General features: G+C 37.5%; 1 protein-coding gene and 1 long non-coding RNA gene across 9 annotated transcripts in view; one reads left to right on the forward strand and one right to left on the reverse strand.

The window, feature by feature from the left end:
• Positions 1 to 653, reverse strand: part of ATAD1 (ATPase family AAA domain containing 1) — a 71218-nt gene extending 70565 nt beyond the window's left edge. Inside the window, exon 1 of the mRNA XM_005671257.4 lies at positions 195 to 653. The gene's annotated coding sequence lies outside the window, so the exon portion shown is untranslated. The remainder of the gene's footprint in view (positions 1 to 194) is intronic.
• LOC102162281 (uncharacterized) lies at positions 1 to 23234 on the forward strand. Of its 8 annotated transcripts, none has more exons than XR_014827649.1 (6): positions 1 to 129; positions 617 to 1147; positions 3435 to 3646; positions 4970 to 5061; positions 5874 to 5914; positions 22383 to 23234. It is a non-coding gene; the product is annotated as an uncharacterized LOC102162281 (long non-coding RNA). The 8 variants fall into 8 exon arrangements; XR_014827646.1 differs by lacking the exon at positions 22383 to 23234 and adding an exon at positions 9973 to 12775 and having other exon boundaries at positions 31 to 129; positions 617 to 761; positions 4967 to 5061; XR_014827648.1 differs by lacking the exon at positions 617 to 1147 and adding an exon at positions 9973 to 10133 and having other exon boundaries at positions 33 to 175; positions 4967 to 5061.
• The last annotated feature ends 1722 nt before the right edge of the window (positions 23235 to 24956 follow it).

Below are 24956 nucleotides of genomic sequence, written 5' to 3' on the forward strand. Positions count from 1 at the left end.
AGCCGCGGCCCGCCCCCTCGCACCGAGCATGCGCCACCCGCGGCCGATGGCCTGGAGGGGGCGCGTTTCCGGATTTCAGTAGCAGTGGGGAATTCCGTTGGAGTTAGGTCGAGTGTCCTGTACGCTGGGGTGAGCTGCCTGAGTTTTGCTGCTGAGTCTTAGGGATGGAATTGAGGCAAGTGGTTGTCACCTACCGTATTCTAGGGCTCCAGTTGCAACTCTGGCAAATCCGGGAGGCTTCATGAACGTGCAAAGAAGTGCTCTGTTCCCCCCGCAAAAAAAAGTTGACTTCTGCGGGAACCTTACTTCCGCCCTTCACTCCCTACATCCCTACCCTGGGTGCAAACCCTCTGGCTGCTATTCCGTTTGTTAGCCAAAGCGCTGACGCGCAAGCCCAACCCCCTACCCCTTACCATCTGTCTTTCAGTTTTTAGGGTGAGCTCACCCTCCTCCCCACGTCTGCGCAAACACCTGCGGTGGCGCCTGAAAATCTTTCTGCGAAACTTCTCTGCAGCCCACCCAGACAGGGCTGGTAGTCGGGACAAAATAGAGCATCTGGTAACAGGTTTTGCATTGCGGTGACTTCCCTTTTTCTTTTACCTCTTCCCCTTTCTAGAGTGAGAGACATGGCACAAGAGGTCCCCAGGGACCGTATCTGAAAGCCAGCGCCTCTTGAACACAGACTGCAAGGGGGGGGGGGGGGTGAGACGACATTGGACACTGCCCCCAGATATAAGAAGCATCACTTCCTTCAGATGGCGGTGAGACTATGAAGCAAAGAGACGGTTCCTTTTACCACCCTCCCCAGGAAGACAGTTTGTGCCTCTCTGCCTTAGGCAGCGTCCTTCAAGGCTAAAATTCTGCAGCCCGATTGTTGAATTCAGTGAATGCTACCCTTGTTACAAGGGGGTGATACTATAGTGAGGATAATAGCTACAGTTTGCTGAATGTGTACTGCGTGTCAGCCAATATGCTTCTTTGTACATCCTTAACCTAAGTTCCTCAAAACACCGGATCATCTAAAATAACCATTATGGAGCTACACTGTGGCGCAGTGGGTTAAGGATCCCAGGTTGCCGTAGCTGTGGCATAGGTGACAGCTGCTTCTGGGATTCAGTACCTGGCCTGGGAACTTCCATTGCTGAGGGTGAGGCTGAAAAAAGAAGGAAAAAAAGTAATGAATAAATAAAATAGAATAGTCACTTTTTATTTATTATTTATAGGTGAGCAAATGGTAAAGCTTAAAGAGAGAAACTTGCCTAAGTTCATGCACCTCACAAGTGGCAAAAAGTTACCCAAGGAGCTCCCTGGCAGCCTAGCAGTTAAAAATTTGGCATTGTCACTGCTATGGCTCAGGTTCACTGCTGTGTCTAGGGTTTGATCCCTGCCTGGAACTCCTGCATGTGAGGAGCATGGCCAGGAAAAAAAAGAAGAAGAAAAAAATCAGATCTTCAAAACTGAGACCTGGATCTGATTCAAATCCTATACTTTTATATTCCTCTTTGAAATAATAATTTAATACCAGTTAAATTTTAAAATCTGGGTAAAAGAGGTAAGACCATGAAGTGAAAAAATCTTAAGACATTAAAGGGTGAGGATGAAATGACAGGAATGCATGAATGTTTAAAAACTGTGTTTGGATTAACTGATAATCAGAATGGAATCTAATACCATAAGTGGTTCATGTTTTACATCCATGCCTTTTGGTCCATATTTGTGTGTCTACAAGCATTAAAAAAAAATTCCCCCAAAAAATTGATAGGAAGCTAGTTTGAGAGTACCAGACCGATTATTTAGAGAGGAAGATAAAACTTGGAGAACAGCACATGATTATAAGGCCAGGATAATACTTACAAAAAAAATACAGGCCATGTGTTCAACGGTCTTGGAAGAGACTCTCCACTGAGTCTCTGGGATTATCCTCAATCTGAGTCATTGCTTGGGATGCTCATGGGAACAAGCCTTAACAGAGCTAAAAGGTAGAGTTATTGAACTTTAGATTTTATGGCCCACTAGGATAATCATACCCACTGGGTGAGGAAAATGAGCTAAGAAATTCAAGATGGTAATGGATTTACATCACCCACTGAGTAAAACTGGGTCAACTGATTAAGAAGCTCACCTGCCTTACTCTAAGGATCAGGGTCACCAACCTATCCAGTTTTTCTGACGTTAAGGAGGTTTTTAGGATGTAGGACTTTAAATGCTAATACAGGGAAAGTCTTGGGCAAGCCATGTGGAGTTCATCACCCTGCTAAGGACATGCTAAATGAATTCTAGAATCAGGCAAAGCTCTCAATATGGTTACATCTAGATTCAATTCGTCTGCTTAATTCTTGGGGTATGATTGCTCAGGAAAGGAAATTGTTGGATAAAGTAATCAAGAGTGACCATAAATAGTCTACATGTCCCCAAATAAATGTTGCTGCTCATTCCTGTTCTAGTGGTTTGGTTATAAACCGAGTACCCACACCTTTACTTTTTGGACCTAATTTTCATTTAGCAAATCCTTAGGAAGCTTCCTATGTCTGGGCCATAAGACATCAAATTACTGCCTTCTCATATAGTATGCACATTCATTTCCAGCAATCACTAAATCAAGTAGATTCTTCCAGAATAGAGCTGAGTGAACATATGCTTTTCATCCTAGGATAGCTTTATATAATCCCTGGCAGCACAAAACACCATATTTGGCCCACAGTAGGGGCTCAATAAATAATTCATTATGTGTAATATTAATCAGGAAATTGTAACAACAGATTTATTTATAGACCTTCTGAGCCTTCCCTATGTAATTATCGGAATCAAGATATTTTAAAGTTATTATATTTATCATAGAAAGTTTTTGTTTGTGTCTTAATGATTCTTAGGACAGTTAATAGCAGTTTCCTCCACTTGGAACTGAATTTTGCTTTGTTTTTGTTAGTTGGATGGAGATGTGGTTAGTTTGTTTTGCAGCCAAAGTCAATTAATGCACTGGGTCTTTGAAGAGGAAGGGATTCCTGAGATTATGAATTCTAGAATTTCACTGTGAGTCTCTTCACTTGGACAGTTTGGCAAAATGCAGATTCCCAAGGCCCAGCCTTAGGGGCTCCCATTTAACTGCTCTAAGTTTTGGCCAAAAATTTGCATTTTGAATAAACATCTGAGATGATTTGGATGTAGGTAGTTTGGGACCACACTTTGACAAATGCTGCCATAGTCAGTGATAATTTTAGATGTATTTTTGTAAAAATCTCTACTGCCCCAGTCCCAAAAGCCTATTGGTCACCTAACCATTAAACAAACTGGGAAATATCAAGAAATCAAGGCAAGGAAGCCTCATGACAAATTCAGAATAAAATGTCTTTGGGAAAAAAAAAATCTGAAATCTGGGGATAATAAGACATAGTAAAACCTGAGTCTATTCACTGCTCATTTGATTCACTTTACAGTGATTGAGAAAGAGCAGAACTTACCTGTACCCGTATGTTCAAAGCAGTGCTATTCACAGTAGCCAAGACATGGAAACAAATGTCCATTGACGGGTGAATGGATTAAAAAGATGTGGTACATGTACCCAATGGAATACTACTCAGCCATAAAAGAGAATGAAATAATGCCATTTGCAGCAACATGGATGCAACTAGAAATTGTCATAAATAAAGTAAGTAAAATAAAGTAAGTCAGAAAGAGAAAGACAAATACCATAGTGTATCACTAATATGTGGAATCTAAAATGTGGCACAAATGAACCTATCTACAGGACAGAAACAGACTCACATATGTGGAGAACACACTTGTGATTGTCAAGGGGGAGGGACAAGGAGTGGGATGGACTGGAACTAGGGTTAATAGATGCAAACTATTACATTTAGAATGCATAAACAACAAGGTCCTACTGCATAGCGCAGGGAACTATATCCGATCTTTTGTGTGGAACATGATGAAAGATAATATGAGTAAAAAAAAATGTGTATATATGTATGACTGGCTCACTTTGCTGTGCTGTAGAAATTGGCACAACATGGTAAATAAACTACAGTTTAATTAAAAAAAAAAGAGCAGAACTTCAGCAAATAGACAAAATTATATAGCGGTAAATATGTTAGTACAAGAGTTACTTGGTAACCTTGGTTCTTTTAAAAATATTTCATTGGAAAAGAAGGATCCTAATTATTATTTTGAAAAGTTAAATAGAATGGGTGGAGAAAGGAAAGGAAAGCGAGAATATGAAGCTGTATCGTTAAGTCATGAAAGCACTGAGAAAGACTAAAATTAGAAAGAATAAGATGGAATAAAGGCAAAAAAAAAAGGAAAATTAAAATTTCAACAGATTGGAAGGAATAGAAAGATGAATTGATAGCTTTGGTCTATAAAAAGCCCAAAAAGCCAAAAGATGCAACAGCAAAGTTCAAAGAACATATTGTTGTAAATCTACTTTTCATGCTTTTATGTTTTTAAACTTTGCACATAATTTTAAATAAGTATAAATATAAATGAGTGATACGTAATTTTCTCATATTATCAGGATAGCACTAATCCACAATCTTACATTGCTACATAATCCTTTTCTCAAGTGCTGCTGCCAATTGTACATTTTTTATAGTTTATGCTACCAAGAAACACTTTCTAGAACTTAGATATTTATTTTAAATCTTCACTATTTTTTATGTAGCTTTACTACAGTGCTGACAGTATACCATTCACGTGATACTGTCTGTGGAAAGTCAGGATTGATCAAAATGGGGAATTGCTTGGGAAGCTGTTTAACCTTACAGTAGCCTCATTAGCAAAAGTTTTTAAGGCATAAATGAAAGAGTAAGCTCCCTAGGATTTGCTTGGGACCTTCATAAATGCCTTCCATATGATTTTTTAAATGGGAGAGGAGACGGGAGGGTTTGAGTAAGAATAACAAAGATATAAACTTATCAGCCAAAATAGAAGAATCAGTAGTTGAAACATTAATTCTCAATTCCTGTAAAAGCAGATTGATAGATGAAGCATAAAACAAGACCAGATGCTGTGGTTTCCAGGATACACTTGGCTTCCCATCCTTTATAACCTGGAGCATTTTTTGCTGTAAGTAGGTCATTTGCTTGCTCTCATTTACCTGATTCTAGGAAAATGCCCTTGAAAGTATTTGGAAAAATAATACTTTTTTTTAAGCTTGTGCATAACATTTTAAAAATTAAGATTGCATAAAACCTCCCCCACCCCCACTTCTCTGTTAGCCAGAATAACTTGTAACCTTGAAGCATAAGTGAAACTAAACTGGACAAGAAGAATTCAAGATCTTTTATTTTCTAAGGACAGAAATTTGTGTCCACAGCACTGCCATAGTACTCATCTCACAGAATTATAAGCGGGGTTAAATCTCTGTATTCTCCGATCAGATGTGAACTTCTCAAGTAAGGAGGATGCCTAGGACAGTGAAGGGTCTAACCAATGTTTTAATTGATTTTTACCCTCAATCTGACCTATCTAATTGGCTTTCCAAGCACCATTCTGATAGATCTAAAGTCACCAGGGACAGAGTTCCTGTTTTGGCTCAGTGGAAACAAATCTGACTAGTATCCTTGAGGACACAGGTCCAATCCCTGGCCTTGCTCAGTGGGTTAAAGATCCAGCATTTCTGTGAGCTGTGGTGTAGGTCGCAGATGCGGCTCAGATCTGGCATTGCTGTGGCTGTGGCATAGGCTGATGGCTACAGCTCAGATTTGATTCCTACCCTGGGAACCTCCATATGCTGCAGGTACCGCCTTAAAAAAAGACAAAAATAAAGTCACCAGGGAGGGGAAAAGAGGAAGTACAGGCAAATGATCCAAAGATAAGGATATGTGTAATCACGCCGTTTTACTGACCATGATTATATGATTGTCCTGTCGTGACAGCTCCATTCCTGATGTGTCTACCAGAGACCAGTCCCATCAAGGTGAGTCTTGGTATCCATGGTTTTTTGTTTTTGTTTGTTTGTTTCTTTGTTTGTTTTTTGCGTTTTAGGGCTGCACCGTGTCATATGGAGTTCCTAGACTAGGGGTTGAATCAGAGCTGCAGCTATAGGCCTACATTACAGGTACAGCAACAGGATCTGAGTGTGTCTGCTGCCTATAGCACAGCTCATGGCAGTGCTGGATCCTTACCCCACTGATTGAGGCCAGGAATTGAACTCATATCTTCATAGATGCTAGTCGAGTTCGTTACTACTGAGCCACAACAGGAAATCCCCATAGGATTTAAGAACATGGACACCGCAGCCCAACAGACTTAGCTTTAGATGTGAGATCTGTTATGTACTAGCACTGTGACTTTGGGCAAGTTATTAAGTTCTCAAAGCCTCAAGTTCCTCATCTTTAATATAGGGTCAATGACAGTATGCACACTGTAGAGTTGCACTGAGAATTAAATGACACAGTGCAAGGAAAGTGCTGATCTCTATGCCTGTTACTTAGTAAGTGCTCAATAAACACGCCATTTTAATACCTCAGATAATATTTTCATTATACTGTTAAGTGATATTCTCTCATTTCCAGAAGTCTGAAAGGACAAAAATTCCTTCATATCTCCTTAGTGTTTGCATGAGGGCTTCGCTTTTCAGGTTGTCAACCATGGCAGCTTATCTGGGAATGTTTATCTTTTCTGCCTTGTGAAAAGGCCATGCCGCTGTCTCTTTAACCTCTTAGTGTCTCATATTTAGGTTTTTTTTTGGTTTTGTTTTTGTTTTTTGTCTTTTTGCCATTTCTTGGGCCGCTCCTGCGGCATATGGAGGTTCCCAGGCTAGGGGTCCAATCGGAGCTGTAGCCACCGGCCTACTCCAGAGCCACAGCAACGCGGGATCTGATTCGCGTCTGCGACCTACACCACAGCTCATGGCAACGCCGGATCGTTAACCCACTGAGCAAGGCCAGGGACCGAACCCGCAACCTCATGGTTCCTAGTCGGATTCGTTAACCACTGTGCCACTACGGAAACTCCATATTTAGTTTTAATACACACCTCTGGGTGATTCTTGATGATTAATTTTCTGTGAACCATTTGGGATAGTTACGTAAAACCTGTAAGATTCCATCCTTATGACACCCAGACAATTAAATTTAAAATATTGATCAATCTGTGAAAACAACTATCTGGTATTTCTCAGTTCACTGAAGACCATCATTAATATTTGGTGTTGTTCCCATCTATCTAATAATAGCTTATTATTGAGCTTACAGTTCTTGCTTTCATGGAGTTCTGAAGACTCAAACATCTTATGAAAATGCAAGTCTTCATAGAGCTATTGATTATTTTAAGCTAGAGGTTTAGGCTATTTTTATTTTTATTTTTAATTTTTAGGGCAGCACTCACAGCATATGGAAGTTCCCAGGCTAGGGGTCGAATCAGAGCTACAGCTGCTGGCCTGCACCACAGCCACAGCAATGCTGGATCCAAGCTGCGTCTGCGACCTACACAGCTCACAGCAATGCTGGATCTTTAACCCACTGAGTGAGGCCAGGGATCGAACCTGCATCCTCATGGATCCTAGCCGGGTTTGTTAACCACTGAGCCACAAAGTGAACTTCCGGTATAGGCTGTTTTTTAATCCCCAGTCATTGTTTGTTTAGGGAAACTTCCTTACTTAGATTGCTGAGTGAGTTTTGCATAGAAGAAATTAGTTCCGTGGATGAAAGTGAGACGTTGAACCACGTTTGAGATTTTAGAGGTCAACTCTTTGCATGTCTTATCATTTATCTACAAACTAGAGCCTTTTTATTACCCTTGAGAACTGTCATAACATCAGAGCTACTATTCTTCATTTAAAATTTAATTCATTTGAGCATAACATGTTTTTAAGATTTTACCCTGTGCAACTCATATAAATACTCCTAAAGTTGAGCAAGTTTTATGAAGCAAAAGAAATGATATATCCTGTTTAAAGACTGAGTGCCTGGCTTCCAAATGTGAGGGCTGAACTTGCTAATTTTAGATCTTTAGGAATGAAATATCTACTAGACCTTCTTCTTTCATCCTAGAGACACTCAACAGCAGTGCAGTAGCAAGCTAATATTAAATTTGCCCTCCCCACCTGTTTATTGTCAGTGTTGCTGGAACCAGAAGAACAAAATAAAGGGATAAGGAAAAAAAAAAAAAAAAAGCAAAGCCTGTAACTTGAGTTAGAGATGTATAGGCAACAAATCAAATATACGAAGTTGGCAGTGCTAAGTCTCATTTAACTTTAAAATAGTATACCTGGTAGAGTTTCACAAACCTTTCTCCTTTCTAGCCTGCTGCCTATTAAATTTAAATGCCAGAACCATTCTGACAGCTTTGAAAGCCCAAATAAGGCCTAGAGTCAGAGCCATGCCCTACACCCATTTCTTTCTATCTTCTGAGTTGTCAAGTAAACAAGGGATCAGAAAAAGGGATAGTAAAGGAAAGAGACAAAGGGGTTGACTCCCCAACAGTGTTTTACTCCCCTGCAGTGTTTTTGCAAAAAGCCAAAGAGATGCTAATAATTCTTAACCAGCTGAAAGCAGCATTAGCATTCTGTCTAGAAATTCTTGAACCTCTGACTAGACAGTGTTCTTCCTTCCACACGCCAATCCGTTCATCATCCAATCCTAGTTTTGTTGGATAAACTGGCTTGCCATAGTTTATTGTCATGTTGTCCTCAGTTGAGAAAATCATAAGGATCTTCAGCACATGAACTCACATTCACAGGCCCAAAAAAGAAGACAACTAAAAAATCTCTGCAAGGGGACATTTCCACCTCACTCCATAGTAAGGTGGGGTCTCTGACACTTCATTTTAATGATCATCACCAAATTCTGTTTCTGAGCCCAACACAGTAAAGTGTTTCCAAGTTCAGAGTATCAAGTAGGTGAAGAACAAACACATCTTGTTTCAAAATATTTTTGAAGAATGCAAGATGTAGATTATTGAGTATGGTATTGGAGAAGTTCAAAATTATGACAGTGTCTGGTTAAGTAGCCTTTCTGAGTTTCCTCCTCTGAAATTAAAATAGTTCTGCCAACTTCATAATTCTGTGAGGCTGTGATTCATTCTGACCTGAGAGTGGGAGAAGTTTTGTTTAAATTTCTCTCCCTTTAGAATCCAACAAATGATTGCTAAATTTGAACCCTACGTTTAGGAGTATACTTAAACGTATTCAGAAGTTACAAAGATTTTTAGGAAGATTTGTGTAGTAATCCCTCGTCGGTTACCATTTTGTCATAATTTTTTCACAATATGGTTTTCTATTTGTACACCTACATTTAAAAATCTGTGATCTCTATGTATGTATGGTATCTGTGGTTGAGCTTAGTTCCTTGTAACCAAAGAATTTAATAACAGTTATCCCTACCCTTATCTCCACTCCTACTCTGGTCTTAAGGTCAGATGGTGAAGAGAGAGGAGGTCTGCTATTCTCCATCCTCTCTATATACGATGAGTGGAGAATAACAGTAGGAGGCCGGGCCTAGAAAAACCATGCCCTTCTTTTGTGGAAAGACCAAATGGTTAAGAATAACATTGCCAAGCTTGCAAAAATGATACCAGTGAGAAAGCAGCAAATATCGGTACGGTAAGGACTGTATCAAGAACTTTGAAAAAAGAAGTGTGATTAATATAAACTCCATCTTCCACAAAAGACCATGGCCTTCAGAATACAAGCTCATGAACAACTGAGAGAAAAGATTCTTTTCTGCTTTCTAACCAATTTTATTGTTCCATTCTCTTGTAAATTCCCTATCCTTGAACTTACCAGTGAAGGTTTTATCTACATGGCACTTTTCTGGAACATAACCATCACCACCCCCAGTTGGTGAGAGATTCCTCTGCAAATACTGAAAATAGTCGCATTGAGTCTCATGAATCATGTTTTAATTGAGAGTTAGCCAAAGAGGAAAAGTGGAGAGATAAGGACATAGATTTATATATACCTGTGTTTTCATTTGTACTTTTATTAAGGGAAAAAAATATCTTACCTCCTTTTTTTTTTTTTTTTTTTTTAAGAGGAAGGAATTCTCTAGGAAGCAAATTCAGGAGTAAGAAACCCCACACCTATTCTGCATAGTCCAATTTATTGTTAATTTCATTATCTATTGATATACTGGGAAGGATGTTAGTTTGGGACTTCTCTCTCTCACAGAAGTAGCAAATCAACATTAACACAGGTAAGACATTTTATCTTGATAAAGTCACCTATTCCAATGTTATGGAAATAGTTAGAGAAGATCTAGACATATATCTAGAAAGGTATAATTTCAAGGAATCACACTCTCTCAGGATTGAAAGGAATATTAATTTCATTGAATCTTCAGCCAAAGGCAGTGTGGAATTGTAGAAAGAGTATGTGCTATGCAATTATAGGACTTTGATTAAATCACAGCTTTGCCACTTAGTAGCTATGTGTTCAGGGTAATTTATTTAACTTGGTTTCTTCACCTATAAAATAGAGATAGTGGCTACATTATAGAGTTGGTAGAAGAATTGAAGATAATGTATGTAAAGGACCTGGAAGAGACATAATAAGCATTATTAAATGATTGTTGTTTTTGTTCTGATCATAAATGTCCCACCAACCAGTCATTGTGCTTATTTGAACATTCCCAGTGACATGGAATTCACTAACTATTCAGGTAGCCCATTCTTATGTTTGGAGAATTCTTTAGCATTAGTTCCTCTTTTTACTGAGCCTAAATTGTTTCCCCTACAAATTTTACCTGTGGTTCTCATTTTTGCCAGCAGGGCTGCACACATTAAGTGTGTAAATCAATTAAGCATCTAATCTAGAATGGAATATATGCTTTAAGAGTGGTGTGACCTGTGTGGATATTAGAGATTTATCAACACAATTTAAAATCCAACTAGCTTCCTTTTCCTAAAACCCACCTATTTTTTCTTTTCTTTTTTTATTGCCACAACTGGGGCATGTGGAAGTTCCCAGGATAGGGGTCGAATTGGAGCTGCAGCTGCCGCCACAGCTACAGCCACAACCACAACACCACCAGATCCGAGCCACATCTGCAACCTACACCACAGCTCATGGCAATTCCAGATCCTTAACCCACTGAGCAAAGCCAGGGATCGAACCCATATCCTCATGGATACTTGTCGGAAAACCCACCCTTTTGATACCTATTGAATTTGCTGTGAATTCAAGCATGTTCGTCTTCTGTACTAGGGCTGTCATCAAAGCTTGAGTCCTGTGTGTTGTACCTGTTACAATTTTGAGGGAGAGACTTAAGTGCAGAAACTTCCAATTAAATTTTTATCATGTTAATTAATAAACTGGTACAATTCCATTTGAATCATGCAAATATAATTTAAGTATTTAATCGTATATAATGTGGCATGCCTGTGAGGTTACGAAGCTGACAAATGGATAAGACCCTAGTGCATTTTATTTCACAAATACCGATGTAGTCTTTAATATGTGCCAGGCACTATTCTAAGTGGTTTTCATATATTAACTCTTAATTCTCACTTATAATTACCCTATGTGGTAAGTATAATTATTATCTTCGGGTAAAGAAACTGAGGCACAGAGAGATCAAGTAACTTATCCAGGTCAGATAGCTAGTAAGTGGCAGAGGTAGGGTTTGAACCAGGATGTCTAGTTCTTGAACCTGTGTTCATACTTACTATGCTGTGTTACCAAATTTGTCAAAATTTTTAAAAATTCTGTTACATGGACTGTTAGGGCTCCTTAAAAGCAAGAAAAACATGATGAATTAACACTGCAGGACTCACAACCACTAAACTTTATAGCACTATTAGAGTATACCTTTTGAATGCTGTGGATTTGATTTATGAGAATACAAAAACATTGATTAGAAACAATATCTAGTACCATTCTAAGCAGGACCAGGCATCTAATAACTCATTTTAAATCTCAACTATATAGTTGAGAAGCAATTGATAAATGCCTCTGAATTTTATTCTTCTCATATGTACTTACTCTGATTTTAAAAAAACTGCTTTTAGATGTTAAGATGTAGCAATACATCATGTTATAGTTTTATTTTTTAATTAACATACAGTAAAATTGAGTGTGTGTACATGCATGTGTGTATTCTTCTATGAATTTAATACAATAAACTCACATAACCACCGCTGCAAGGCATAAAATAGTTCCATTATCCTAAGAAACTCCCTTGTGTTACCCCTTTGTAGTTACCTCCTCAACTCCTGGCAGTCAGGAAGATTAGTTCTGAAGTCTAATCTTTGTATTTTATCTTTATGAGAATCTCATATGTAAATTGATACACAGTATATAACTTTTTGAGACTGGCTTTTTACTCACATGCCTTTGAGATTCATCTGAGATGTTGCCTTTGTCAGTAGTTAATTCATTTTTATTGTTGAGTAGTACTACATTGTAGAGACACCACAGTTTTCCATTCATTCATTGAAGGACATTTAAATTGTTTCCAGTTTTTGGTAGATGTGAATAGAGCTGCTATAAACATTTGTGTGTAGGTTTTGGTGTGAACAGAAGTTTTTATATTCCTAGAGTAAATACCCAGGGGTGGAATTGCTAGGTCATATGGTAAGAATATATTTAACTTTATAACTTTATAAGAGATTGTCAAACTGTTTTCCACAATGGCTATACCATTTTGGATTTCCATGAGAATGTATGAGCATTCCATTTGTTCTGTGTTCTCACTAGAAGTTGATGTTATCATATTGTTATTTGATATTTCTTCAAACTTGTATTGGCCGGCGGCTACAGCTCTAATTCGACTTCTAGCCTGGGAACCTCCATATGCCGTGAGTACAGCCCTAAAAAGACCAAAAAGAAAAAAAAAAAGTGACCTTAACCTGCTACACCACCAGGGAATTCCACCATGTTAATTTTAGAATCAGCTTGTCTCTATCTACAAAAATTCTTCTGGGAGAGTTAATGAAACTGAGTTAAATCTATACATCAGATTGGGAAGTTGAGTCTTCCTGTCCCTAAACACAGTATGTCTTTCCATTTATTTAGGTTGTTTTTAATTTCTTTCATTTGTATTTGGTAGTTTTTAGCATATAGGTACTGTTCTATCAATATTTTGTTAAAATTGTTAAAGGTATTCCTAGGTATTTCAATATTTTTGGAGCTATCATGAATGGTATTGCTTTTAAAATATCAGCTTTAGTTGTTCATTGCTGGTATATAGATATAAGATTATTTTTGTGTTTTTACCTTATATGATCTTACTTAATTAGTAATCTTACTTAATTCAGTTCTAGGAGTTTTGGGTATGTTTTTTCACTTCTTTTGGTGTCAGTTATGTCATCTGCAAATAGGAACATTTTAATTTCTTCCTTTCCAATCTGTATGCCTTTATCTCTTATTCCTGCCTTATATTGACTAAGAATTCTAGTATAATGTCAGATCACAACAGTGAGAGAGGACCTCTTTGTTTCTGATCTTAGGGAGAAAACATTTAGTCATTCACTTAATGTTATTAAGTGTGATATTAGATGTTGGATTTTTATACATGCAGTTGGCTTTTTGTAGTAACTTCTGTCTTAGCTGAGAATTTTTTTTTCTCTTGGATGTATGTTGAAGTTTTTCAAATGCTATTTCTGAATCAGTTGATATGATTATGTAATTTTTCTCCTTTAGTCTATTAATATAGTAGATTACATTGACTGATTTTTCAAATATTCAAGCAGTCTTGCTTTCTCAGGATAAGCCACACTTGGTCGTGTATAATTTAAGAAAATATGGGGCTCAGTTTGCTAAGATTTTGTTTGATTTTTGCATCAGTGTTAATGAAAGCTATTAACCTATAGTTTTTTGTTTTTTGTTTTTTAATCTCATACTATCTTTGTCTGGCTTTGGTATCAGAATAATGCTGGTTTTATAAAAATGAGTTGGGAAGTCTTTCATCCTTTTCTGTTTTTTAGAAGAGTTTGTGTAGAGTCATTTCATCTTTAAGTGTTTAATAGAATCTTACATTTAGGTCAGGAAAAAAATTTTGAAGGCCTCTTAGCTATGAATTCAATTTCTTTATAGTTACAGGATTCTTCAGGTTATCCATTTTCTTTTTGATGAGTTTTGGTATTTCATCTCAAAGAATTAGCCTGTGTCACCTTGGATGCCATATTTTATTTATGCATATAGAGTTGTTCATAGTATTCACTTATCCTCTTAATATCTGTAGGGTCTATAGTGAGATCCTTTTTTATTCCTGATATTTATAATTTGTGTTTTTGATTTTATTGATCTCAAAGAACTTTTATTTCATAGATTTTTCTGTATTAATTTTGTGTTCAATTCTATTTATTTCTGTTCTTAGCTTTTTAATTTCCTTCCTTCTGCTTCATTTGGCTTTATTTGCTTTTTTAAAAACTCTTTTAAAGATCAATGTTTTGAGGCCTTCTTTTTTCATATAACCATTTCATACTATAAATTTCCCTTTTCAATTTAGCTGAATCCCAGAGTTCCTATCATGGCTCAATGGAAGTGAACCCGCCTAGTGTCCATGAAGATGCGAGTTTGATCCTTGGCCTTGCTCAGTGAGTTAAGGATCCAGCATTGCTGTGAGCTGTGGTGTAGGTCACAGACGTGTCTCGATCTGGCATTGCTGTGGCTATGGCATAGGCCAGCAGCTGCAGCTCTGGTTTAACCCCTAGCCTGGGAACTTCCATATGCTACACCTACAGCCCTTGAAAAAAAAAAAAAAATTAGCTGAGTCCCACAATTTTTGATATGTTTTACTTTCGTTTTCATTTTACTCAAAATGTTTTTACATTTCCCTTTTGACTTCTTCTTTGACCCAAGGGTTATTTAGAAATGTTTTGTTACAAATGTTTGGAGATGTTATTTTATGTTATTTAATTCTAATTTAATTCCATTATGATTAGAGAGCATACTTTTAATAATTTCAATTCTTTCACATTTTCCTTTTAGGCTGGTGTTATGATCTAGATATTGTCTGACTTGGTGAATGTGCCATGTACATTTAAAACAATATGTACTCTGCTATTGCTGAGTGGACTAATCTATAAACATTTGTTGGGTCCACTTGGGTTGATGGGGTTTTTTTGTTTCTTTTCTATCCTTGCAGATTTTCTGTTTCCAAATTCTGTCTATAGCTGAGAGAGGATTGTTGACGTTTCCGAAAGTAATTGTGGGTTTGTCTGTTTCTCCTTTCAGACCTATCCGTTTTTAATTCATGACTTTTGTGATATCCTCATTAATCTCTGATAATTTTCTCTTCTCTGAAATCTACTTTATTTAGATATTAATATAGCTACTCCCACTTTGTTTTTTCTTTTTTTTTTTTTCCCCTTTTTCTTTTGGCTGCTCTGTGGCAAATGGAGTTCCCGGGGGGTGGGGATCAGATCCGAGCCCCAGTTTGTGACCTATGCCACAGCTGTAGCAACACCTTCTCCTTAACCCCTGTGCTGGCCAAGGATTGAGCCAGTTTCCCAGCACTCCCAAGATGACTCCCACTTTGTTTTAATTAGTGTTCACATGGCATATGTTCCTTCATCCTTTTATTTTTAACATACCTATATCAATATATTTGAATTTTTTTGTAGACAGTACATAACTGGGTCGTATTCTTTGTATAGATTTGGGTTGTGTTCTTCGTATCCATTCTGCCGATAACCTGTGTGTTTAATTGGTATATTTAGACCATTTCCATTTAATGTAATCATTGATATATTTGGATATAGGTCTACCGTTCTTTTTTGTTTGTTTGTTTTTTGTCTTTTTGCTATTTCTTGGGCAGCTCCCGCGGCATATGGAGGTTCCCAGGCTAGGGGTCGAATCGGAGCTGTAGCCACCGGCCTACGCCAGAGCCACAGCAACGCGGGATCCGAGCCGCGTCTGCAACCTACACCACAGCTCACGGCAACGCCGGATCGTTAACCCACTGAGCAAGGCCAGGGACCGAACCCGCAACCTCATGGTTCCTAGTCAAATTCGTTAACCACTGTGCCACGACGGGAACTCCAGGTCTACCGTTTTATTTGTTTTCTTTTTTTTTTTTCCTTTCATTTGTCTGTTTTCCTTTTCCTGCCTTCTTTTGAGGTAGTCAGCTTTATTTTTTTCCTTTTTATTTTTTTGTGGGATTTCAGTTCCAAACCCGGGCTGTGGTGGTGAAAGCACCAAATCCTAACCACTAGACCACCAGGGAACTCCCTGAGGTAGTTAAACATTTTTTAGTATAGTTGACCTCTGAACAACATAGAGGATAGGAGTGCTGGCCCTCATGCAGTTGACAAATCCAAATGTAACTTATAGTTGGCCCTCAGTATATACAGTTCCTCCATAACCTGTTCCTCTGTATCTGCAGTTCCACATTTGCAGATCATGTAGTACTACAGTATTTACCATTATAAAAATCTGCCTATGAGGGCAGTTAAACTCACGTTGTTCAGGCGTGAGTTGTATTCAATTTAATCTATTGTACGTTTGACTGCATGTCTTTGTAAAAGAAATGTAATAATTGCTCTTGTGATTGAAATACAAATATTTAATTATCCACAATTACCTTGGTATCAATATATATTTTTGGCTGCACCTACAGCATGAGGAAGTTCCAGGGCTAGGTATTGAACCCACTTCGCAGCAGTGACCCAAACCACAGTAGTAACAATGCTGGATCCTTAACTCACTGAGCCACTAAGGAACTCCAGAATCAATACATTTTACCACTTCAAGTAGATATAGGATTCTTTGCATCATTTAGATCCCTGTATGCTCTCTTTATGTTGTTGTTGTCTTATGTATTGCATTTGCATACATTGAAAACCCCAGTAGACAGTATTATTTTTGCTTTCAAATATGAAATATATTTTGAGGCTCAGGAACAGTCTATTATATTTACCTAGAGATTTACGATTTCTCTTCCTCATGTTCCAAGTTCCCTTCTGGTATGATTTCTCTTCTGTCTAAAGACCTTCCTTTAATAATTCTTTAGGGCAGGTCTGCTGACAGTGAATTCTCTTGTTTTCCTTCCCCGAGAATGTGTTTATTTGAACCTCATTCATGAAGCAGTTTTTGCTAGATTTAAAATTCTGGGTTGACAGGGGTGATTTTTTCCCCCTCGCACCTTAAGCTGTTGCACCTAATTCTACTCTCCATGGTTTCTGATAAGAAATCTGCAATCATTTAAAGTGTTGTTCCCTGTAAGTCATGGGTCACTTTTTTCTAGCTGCTTTCAAGATTTTTTTTTGTCTTCAATTTTTGGCAGTTTGATTGTGATGTATTTTAGGCATAGATTTCTTTGGATTTATCCTGTTCTGGGATTCACTGACCTTCTTTAATTTGTAAGTTTATGATTTTCAAATTTAGGAACTTTTCAGTTATTTTTAATTTTTAAAAAGTTTTTGTATTTTTAAAAGAAAGATAGGTTTATGAAATAAATGCTGCTAGCATAGTGGGATAACTTCCTGGTGATCAGAAAGAATGGACCTCATTTTTTAAAAGTTTTTTTTTTTTTTTTTTTACTGCATTGTGTTTTTTTCTCCTTTTCTTCTGGACCTCCATGCCATGTCCAGCGATGCAGGGCAACGGGAAATCCTGGAAGAGGGACAGTGTGGCAGAATAAATCACAGAAGACACCTATGTTTAGAAAAGTAACCATTCCGCAGAACAAAGGAGCCTAGGTTTTAGCCCACATGCCTTTTATTAGGGAAGGTGACGTAGGTTAATGAGCAAAATCAGGTGCAGTTAATGATAAAGCTGTCTCAGTGGTTGTGCTTTTGCATGTGCACCAAATTTGTTTACTGCATCATTCAGCAGTTTCAATGGTTTCCAACACCTCCAGTGATGAACATTAGATCTTTGGGTTTTGTCCCACTAGTGTCTGAGGTGCTGTTCATTTTTTTTTTTCTCACCTAGTGTTTTTTTCTCATTGTTCAGATTGAGTAATTTCTGTTATCTTCAAATTCACTGATTCTTTTCTCTCATCTCCATTCAGTGATTGAGCCCATCCAATGAGTTCACAGGCTAGGGTTGAATCAGAGCTACAGGTACTGACCCACACCACAGCCACTGCAGTGAAGGATCCCAGCCGCATCTGCGACCTACACCACAGTTCATGGCAACCCCGGAACCTTAACCCACTGAGCAAGGCCAGGGATTGAACCTGCAACCTCATGGTTCCTAGTCAAATTTGTTTCTGCTATGCCACAACGGGAATTCCCAATGAGTTCTTTATTTTAGTTCTAAAATTTTAGTTTAGTTCTTCATATCTTCCATTTTGTTGTATTTCTTTCAGGAGTATTTTCTTTTACTTCCTGGTATGCTCTTGTAATAACTGTTTTCAAGCCTTCATTAGCTAATTTTAGCATCTGTGCTATCTCAGCATTGTCCCCTGAATTGTCTTTTTCCATCAGAGCTTATATTTTCTTTCTTTTTCTTTCTTTCTTTTTTTTTTTTTTTTGTATGCTGAATGATTTTTAACTGCATCCCACACATTTAAAATCTTACAAAGACTCTGGGTTTTGTTTAAATCCTATGGAGAATATTGATATTTTTTGTTTTAGCAGGTCATACAGCTGGTTGTAGTCATGCCACAAATTTTAACCAACCTTCTGTGGGTTGTAATTTCAATGTCAATTTTGTTTTCAAAATATTTGTGGTACTATTTAGATTTATCTCCTTTATGTGCCACACTCAGTGACCAGTCTGGGACATGTGCCGTGGTATATCTTTCAGTTCAGTCTCAAAAATATTTAGGATCAGATCCACCCTTGTGTAACTTGAGGATGAACCTAGGTGTTTACAGTCAACTGTGCTACTTTTCTGAGCTCCTTCCTCTCCATGATCTCTGGTACTTTCTAGTTTCCTAGACTTCTTTTAGCCCTACAGCCAGAAAGCTAGTGCTGTAGTGATCCTACTCTGCTGCATACTCTCTGGGACTGTGCTGTGTCCAGGGCCAATCAGTAAATAGAGCAGGGGAAAAAAAGCAACTGGCATTCTGCCCATTCTCCTGAGACCACAGCTTCTCCGTAGAGGAAGGTTTCCCTCTCTCAGAAAGGTTAGTACCTATGGGCCCTCACTGACATTGCTGCTGCTACACTGGCAGAATTTCCTGGGCCCTGGGGCACTAGAGAACAGAGATCTAAAGAAGGAAAAAAATGGAGGATTTCTCCTAATTTTTCTGAGCATTAGGAAATTCTTTTCCTGCCCTTTTTTTTTTTTTTTTTTTTTTTTGGTGTGTTTGTGGGTTTTTTTGTTTTGTTTTGTTTTGTTTTTGTTGGGGTTTTTTTTTTTTTTTTGAATTTTAGGGCTGCACCCGAGGCATATGGAGGTTCCCAGGCCAGAAGTCGAAATGGAGCTGTAGCCATCGGCCTATGCCACAGCCCACAGCAAAGTGAGATGCAACCTGCATGTGTGACCTACACCACAGCTCACAGCAACACTGGATCCTTAACCTACTGAGTGAGGCCAGGAATTAAAACTGTGTTCTTATGGATGCTAGTCAGATTCGTTTCCATTAAGCCACAACAGGAACTCCGCTTTTCCTGCTCTTTAAGCCAGAACTAGAGGGCCTCTCCCAAAATCAGACTGATAGCTTTAGAGATCCAGTTAATTTTTTATCATTAATATATTTTTCGATCGTTTTGATGTGGCTATGTTTGGGATTAATATACTGCTTGATTGTTTGTTCCCTGGTCTCCTTGACTAAATTTGCTTAATATTTTACTGTAGATAATTACAAGGATTTGTGACCTAGGTCCTGTTTGGGCTAATTTTTATGTCTTTGAGACGCTTACTTCAAAGACATATGGTTAGAAGCCCAAAGTTCATTTCTTTCCCTTATGGCAAGGGAAAATATAAGAAATGAGAGTAGTGCTGAATAAATATATGCAGTTGAGTAGAAGGATGATAAAGGAGTTTGCTTATCTTTTAGAGATAGTAGTTTTAAATAAATTCATATAAGAAAAACAAAACTAATAATTCTTAACTATCAAAAATGAAAGATAAGTCCTCATAATTGGAGTGGAACTAGGCTAGAACTAAGCTGTTGTCTCAAGTGGGCTGAAGGGTCTAGCATAGATCAGTAAGCTTTGGTACCTAAGGCAATTTCATGGTGTGCTCTATTGCTATCCACCAGATGGATTCTTTCTTTTCTTTTTGTCCCCCACAAGTCTTTTCCGTCTCATCTGTTCCCTTTTCTTTTTCCCTTCTTCACAATTTTTTTTTCCATCTATGAACTTGATTAATCATTAGAGCAGTATTTAAAGAAGCAGCTGACCCTTGAGGGAATCGCCTTTACTTTATCTACCTATATCCCCATCCTTTCCTTGTATTCTTGCTCCATTCCCATTCCTGTTCTTCCTTTCCATATTGCCCTTCTCCCCAGCACCATGCTTTAGCTCTGGTACTGTTGGCCAGAAGACATAGCTTAACTCTGCTTCGGTCACTTGAAAATCACTTACTTATTCTAGAATAAGAATACTATAGTTTTTCAACCCACACTAAAGTTTTATTAAACCATTACTTTATTCCTGAGGTGGTAAGGATAATTTGTGAAATACAACCTCAGCTGTGATTTGGCCACTCCAACTTAGAGGCAGTTAAAAAGGAAATGTTAAAAATGATCATTTCAGTGACACTTGTTTGAAAGAAAAGCTAAAATAAAATTAGGAGTCCACATTCTGGGGAACTTTGGTTATTTATGCTGCATCTGAGGAAAAGGTACATTACTGTGTTTGTTTTATAATTAGAAAGGCCTTTTATTCCCCCTTCAGGGCACAGAATATTAACTAAGTCTGACATTTGCTCTGTTGCTTTTCCCTTTGGGAAACAAAAGATGAAAATAGTGATTAAGGTCTCTCCAGATAATATCCCACACCAAAGTATAGAAAAAAGTTTTATATAATAGGACATGGTAACAAAATGTAATATATGGATGATATTATTATCTAAGGATTATGTTGTATCCAACTGATAAGTTATAGTTGTATGTTTAAGTATATATTTGAAACGATGTGTAGTCTTTTAGTTGTTGACTTTATAAGTACTTAGCTGAGTGTCAATCTGATATGCGGGGATAGGAGGGAACTGCTAGGCGTTGTGTGAAGTCCAAAGATCTACACAGGAATTTTTTTTTTTCCTTTTTTGGCCACACCCATGGCATATGGAAGTTCTGAGCCACAGCTGCTACCTACACAATAGCTGCCACAATGCTGGACCCACTGTGCTGGGCCCACAAGAATTATTTTTTAACCTCCAAGAAACTTTAGTGGGAAGTAGGACTAGCTACACTAAAACAAAGACTGAGATATAGTTAGGAGTTGATAGGGCTTAAACTAGAGAGTCTAGGGATACTATACCTTCTGACAGCTGTGAATGAGGCTGGTTCTTGGGAAGCCCGTGCTAGTTTGCTCTTTGTATGGTTCAGGTGGGACTATCATCCTTCTAGTTTGTAGGATGTATTATTCAGGAAGCTGTCTAGTCCATGGAGGAGGTGACACTTCCTGAAACTGGCCCCCACAGAGAATCTTGAAAGGGTAGAAAAAGGATTGTGTGCATTTTTGCTCATGTCATAATGTTGGACACATGACTTAAGAATGTGGCAGGTCAATGTGATTGGACCATTTCATTACCATACTTTGACTCCAGAGTGACTCAGAGGTAAATGCATCTTGTTTAAACTCGTAACAGAAATATTGGTATGACATAAGATTACAACAATGAAAGACACAAAATGGCTGTTTACTGGGGACATCTTGAAAGACCAGGGGAATCCTTACTTTCTTACGGTCTCCCATTTTGCACTTGTGGATAGCTATTCATTGTTCATTTGGTATTTACTGAAAGCTTACCATGTGTCAAATAATACGTAAAGTGTCAGAGGTGGCAGCAGTGAGCACTTCTATAGAGGTTACTATATATATATTCTCACCCAATCCTCATAACACTGTGAGGTAGATACTATTATTATCCCCATTTTACAGATGAGGACACTGGGATACACAGAGATTAAGTAACTTGCCAAAGATCTTACACTGTTAAGTGGCAGAGCAATATTTGAAAGCAGACAGTCTGGCTGCAGAAATGGTGCTTTTAGCCTCCATGCTAAATAGCCTCTCAAGGAATTTATGATCTCATTATACACAGATAAGTACCTCCCCTTTCAGGGTAAGGCCGTGGGGAATAGGTGTATAGGGAAGCAAAAAGTGACTCAGATTAAGTATTTCCTATAAACTAACACCACTTGTATCTGACTCAAGAAATGCTTAAGGCTGTGCTCCAGGGAGAAGAATGGAGTACCAAGAAAGTATTAAATGCAGCAAAAGTGTTGGATATATTAACCAATGGTTATTTAAAAGTTAACCCATTTAATTTTATATCCAGAACTACAACCCTGCTTTTTCCTCTCACATGTACATCATGAGGATTAAGGATTAGAATCAATGATAACATTTCTTTTCTCTCTTTCTCTCTCCTTTGGTAGAGGTACTTGTATGAAGACTGCTTTACTATGGAGTTCCCGTCATGGCACGGTGGAAATAATCCAACCAAGAACCATGAGATTTCGGGATTGATCCCTGGCCTCGCTCAGAGGGTTAAGGATCCGGTGTTGCAGTGAGCTGTGGTATAGGTTGCAGATGTGGCTCAGATCCCACGTTGCTGTGGCACAGGCCGGCAGCTGTAGCTCCAATTAGACCTTTAGCCTGGAAACCTCCATATGCCATGGGTGTGGCCCTAAAAAGAAAAAAAAGAAAAGGCTGCTTTGCTATGGAGGTTTGGTCCTCTGTGGTCACGACTGGTGAACTAATGGGGATGGGTCTGCTAGGAGAGTACTTACAGAGTACTGGAAACTTAGGGGGAAAATTCCTGGGGGTTGAAAATTGCAGAAATGATAATAAAGCCTCAGATATTTCAGGAGAGGAATAATTTCAGTACCTGTGATACGGAAGCCGTATAGGGTCAAATTGTAGGAAAAACATGAGATATATTTACGTAAATCAGGCTGGTAGACCATTAGTGGTAATATGTAATCTATAAATATTCATTATTATTTGTATCACAGTGCTTATGCCAGGCTGTCCATAGAAACATATTTGTGGAGACCTAGGAGAGAAAGTATAAACAAGCCAGTGATTTTTTAAAAATAATTCAATGAATTTTACTGTATTTATTGTTTTACAGCCATCATCACAACCTAATTTTAGAACATTTTCATCCCAAACCCCCAGTCCCAGTGGTCTTCTTAAGACCTTACATATACCCTTTAATGACCCTGTACATTTCTAAGTGTTATCAACAAAGTTTAGTAATAATAAAGTACTGGTTATCATCATTATTACTCTTATTATGTCCCCATTTTATGTTATCACTAATTTTATATTGGATTAGTGAGAAAATAAGATGTAATTTTCAAAATATTCAAATATTTAAGTAGATTTCTCTAAACTGAGAGGAATGAAATTCATACATATAGACAAGGAATTTAATCGTCATTTCTAAGTCTTACGGATTTTGCTTTCCCGCAGAAATGAACTCCTTTGATTTTATTATCGTAGAATGAGTTTCTTGTCAAGAGTCATTTTTGCTTACCTCATCTTTGAATATTTGTTAGACCACTAGTATTTCCTCTATCCATACTTCCTATGTAAGTACAAAAATACCTTACTTCCTCTTTCCAGGCAAGTAGAAACTTCAAAAAGATAATGAAGAAATTCTTTTCCTTCTAATTGATTCTTTGGCCCTTTTAATTTCTCCTCCACTCCCAGCAAGGGGTAGTCATTAAAATGCCTCAGACAACTGTGGAGTCGTCATGATCATAACTATGATATGATCACGTTACACACCCATTCAAAGTTCTCTGCTTCAGGGCCAAGGTTTGGGTGATGTCACATAGCCTATGGACTTCCTGCTTCCTGGACTGGTTTGGTTTCTCTGTTGTGAGCGTAGGAAATGAGAGAAAGACGAGCTCATTGTAATTCTGAGGATCATTTTTAATTAGAGTCTGATAAATCTTGAGATAGCTCCATATGGATAAATGTATCTAATTTATACCTTTTGACCTGGTGTATAATAGTCTATCATCCAAAAAGTCACATTTCATTTATACATATTGATGGATATTTAGGTTCTTCCTAACTTTTTGTTATTTCAAATAATATTGCCATGAAAATCCCTACATGTTTTCTTATGCACATATATGAAAGTTTTTCTAGTATACAGGGTTTTTAAATTTTTTGGTTGGCTTATCCCACAGACAATTTGGAAAAACTTTTCTTCCTTACACATTTTAGAATTAGAATTAAACTTTCCATCATGAGTTTAAGTAGCTACAAAGGAAGCAATTTCCTGTAATGTAAAAATTAACATTTAAAAATAGAATTCTTAAGTGTAGCCAATGGAATATAAATGCCATAGTGATTTGATATATCCACCATTATCCATCAAAACATTAACAACATGAACAAGCTCTTCTGTTACAGTGAGAAATTTTACATCACTTTTTCGTCTCTTTGCCCTTGAGTTTTCTTTCCATTTTTGCCACATATTTTTATCTGAATATAATATCCATTAAGTGTGAATATCTTTAATGATCACTCTATCGTATTTCTCTGTAACAACTTTTATACATAAATTTAAATTAAAATTATAAATTTAAATTAAATTCCTTTGACCATAATACTCCTAATTGTTAAAATTGTTCTGATTTATCATTGTTTTTAATTCATAATTGATCAATTAAATACTTTAAAGTGTTATAATTATTAAACACAGAAAAGAAATCAGTGCAGCTTAAAAAATTAGTTTTTATATCAAATGAATTTTACTTGTTTCCAGAAGGAGTCAGGTTCACATATTCAGTTTAATTCAAAGTGTTTGCTTTTATATTATGAACACTGAGGAACACTGTTCACATAAATATGTAACTGAAAGGAATTGTTTCAGTGATGTCACATTTTTATTGGAAAGCTTGCCAATTTATATGCCATACATCACTTAGTGATCTTATTTTTAATAATTTATCAGTGGACAATTTGAATAAGTCTTCCTTCAGTTTACT

This window comes from Sus scrofa, chromosome 14, assembly GCF_054392235.1.
Source record: "Sus scrofa isolate SSC_HxYL_T2T_F1_AM1 chromosome 14, Sscrofa_HxYL_maternal_Yorkshire_Landrace_v2.0, whole genome shotgun sequence".
NCBI classification, from domain to species: Eukaryota; Metazoa; Chordata; class Mammalia; order Artiodactyla; family Suidae; genus Sus; species Sus scrofa.